The sequence below is a fragment of the Poecilia reticulata genome, linkage group LG8, assembly GCF_000633615.1.
Source record: "Poecilia reticulata strain Guanapo linkage group LG8, Guppy_female_1.0+MT, whole genome shotgun sequence".
In the NCBI taxonomy this organism is placed as follows: domain Eukaryota; kingdom Metazoa; phylum Chordata; class Actinopteri; order Cyprinodontiformes; family Poeciliidae; genus Poecilia; species Poecilia reticulata.
In genome coordinates this window covers 5,008,535-5,011,307 of record NC_024338.1, presented here as the reverse complement: position 1 = coordinate 5,011,307, position 2,773 = coordinate 5,008,535, and the positions used below count along the sequence as shown (strand labels likewise).

At 34.7% G+C, this 2,773-nt stretch overlaps 1 protein-coding gene across 2 annotated transcripts in view; it reads left to right on the top strand.

Moving 5' to 3' along the window:
* The window catches only part of LOC103468305 (ferritin, middle subunit), a 17,425-nt gene that overhangs the window by 6,360 nt on the left and 8,292 nt on the right, over positions 1-2,773 (top strand). The window lies entirely within an intron of this gene.

The following is a 2,773-nucleotide window of genomic DNA, read 5'->3' as shown; positions in this document are numbered from 1 at the left end:
TTCATTGACTGAATCAGTTTCTGAAGTTGTGTTGAGTGTCCTATCCAGAAGTGTATTGAGTAGTTGGTCTAAATGTAACTTATTCTCTGAATAAACGTAGTTTCTGGCAAACATTCTCTGAATTTTGAGCTGGATTTCTGTGGTCTAACTTGTTTATAATTTGAAGGCCTTGTACCTCCAAAAGAGACGTCCTGGTTAAAAGTGAAGCAGTAAAATGTTGAACAAGATTTTGGAACTAACAAGTTTCCTGATTTAACATGTTTCATAAATGACTGTCAACACAAGATCCCACAGGCAAACCTTTTTTTCTTTAACGGCACCTGAGAAGTTCATGCAACTTAAAATGCTACCTGGAGTTAAGCCAAAATAAAACGGATTTGCTTGGTAAATCAGAGAAGCAAGACTCTTCATAGACCTGAGCCAAATTATTAGACTTTGACGCAAAACCCTGATCTATGGGGAAGAAACTTGAGAATCCCTGGGCATTTTAAATGGGTTCTTAATTTTGGAGGTGCAAGGCTTTTTCCAAGTGAACTTATCCTAAGGGGGAATTTGAAGACTAAACCACACAAAGATGCAGGTCTAACAATATTGCAGAACAATGCACACATTTTCTTAATACGTTCAGACATTTTATATTTATATTTTAAAAATTCCATAGAAGAGGTTATCAGGTCTGAGTGTGAATAGTGAAATTCAACATTAAAATCTATTTTCATTAGAGTTCAGGTTGGTTGGGAAATCTCTTCCCCCTTGAATTCATTTCATTTCAAAACTGCATTTTGTTTCTAATTTTTTTTTTCCAATGATGTGTCACAAAAAGCAAAAACAAATTTGCAAAGGACTTGATTTAAAAGAAAGGCTGAAACAGTTTTTGCTGAAATCACAATGGTTTCTGGAAGTGGTCAGCAACTAAGTGGTATTGAGGGATATAGTGAGGATTAACACATTAGAGAGGGAGCTGGACTTGGACACAACCACTTCCAATCAGTCAGTGTTGGTGGATCTGTTTTTGTCTATTTTCAAATGTTTCAACAGATAAAACCCTGAACATTTGAAAAATAGTTTGTTTCCTCTCAGTAATAAAACCCCTTTTCTTTTTAGTCAAAGCTTCATGCCTTTGTTTCTTTGGACATCTAAAGATGGAAATTTCTGCTCATTTACAAAGTATCTCAAACTCCATTAGATTGGTTGAACAGCATTTCTGAACATCAGCATCCAATTCTTACAAGAGACTAATTGGATTCATGTCTGTAACCAATCAATATTATTAATCCAAACTGATCTTAGAGTTTGTCACAATAGCAAATTTTGCTGGATGATCAATTGACCCAGAAATGATTGGGATAATTGATAGTATTGTTGTTTTGAGACCATGTAGTTTCTGGCAAAGTTTAAACATGACTTTCTCTAATTTTCTTCTAATATATTTTTTCTTTTTTATTAACAAAAACCATGAAATCTTTTCAATATCCTGCACTACTATACAATACAAATAATACAAAGTAATTGTAAAGTGATAAAATATAAATTTGTCATAAATCTTTTGAAAGCACTGTATTTCAGATGATGGATTTCAGGCTTTATACTTTTGAAATGAATGCCAAAACCTAACATGAAACACGTTTTTTAAATTATTGTATTAACATATCTGTATTGTTGTGTGGTAAACTGACTGCTCATTTAAATCTCTAACACATATTGCATGACTACTGTGTTGTAAGTTCTGTTCTGTCCAGATGAGAGGGACACATCAATCCCTTGTTGCTGAAACTCTTTTTAGGGAGAGAACTGATCCGAGATAGCAAACGGCGTAGTCCACTAAGCTGGATGGACTCTGGTCCAGAACTCAGTTGGAACAGGGATTTTTTTTTCTTTCAACACATAATTTCTCATTGGAGATCACATGTGAGGAACCCAAAGGTTAAATCCTACAACATTTCCACATGTCCTATTTAATATCTACCATAACTATGAAGATGATACACAGCTGTATGTTATGATGTTTGAACAAATCAATGTGGGTGAATGGATGATAGGCAGACAGAAGGGTGTAATTTAGCCTAATGTTATATGTTACGTTAATCTATTTCATTTGATTTTAAATGATAAACCAATAAAAAGCAATGCATAGTTGTGAAGTGGAAGGAAAACGGCACATTGTTTTCATTTCTTTCTTTTTTACCAAAAGTCAAAAATATTATGTATTTATAAAAGCTTCATTCACTTTGATGACCATGAAAAAAAATCCAGTGCAGCCAGTTGTTGAAAGCCACTTTTTTAAGAGACAGCTCAGAGAACACAGCAACACATTTAAAAAATAATGATTAATTTACTTAGAATTAGGCAAAATGTGTTGCATTTTTGAAAAAAAAAAAGTAAATAAAATTTAAAAAAAGGTTATATAGTCACTGCACACACAGTTCACATGAACAATTTGGATAAATTGCTTATTTAGCTTATTTCTTCACGTAATTCTCAGGAAACACAGTCATCGCAGCGCAGGTGGCACCATGTTAAACAGAAACACTTCGGTTCACAATTTCCATGAATCAATAAAGGGGGGAACGAAATTTGATCGCTCACCGTGTTGTGTTACATCCTGCTGTGTCCTATGCGACACCACGATTCTGCTTATCTCATCCTCGATTGCTGATTTGCGGAAACGTGCAGAGTGACTTTCACACCTGTCAGAGATCTGCATAAATACGGAGGAGCGTCGACTCCTTCACAGAACGGAGACCAAAGCCTCTAAGAGTTCTTGCTTCAACAG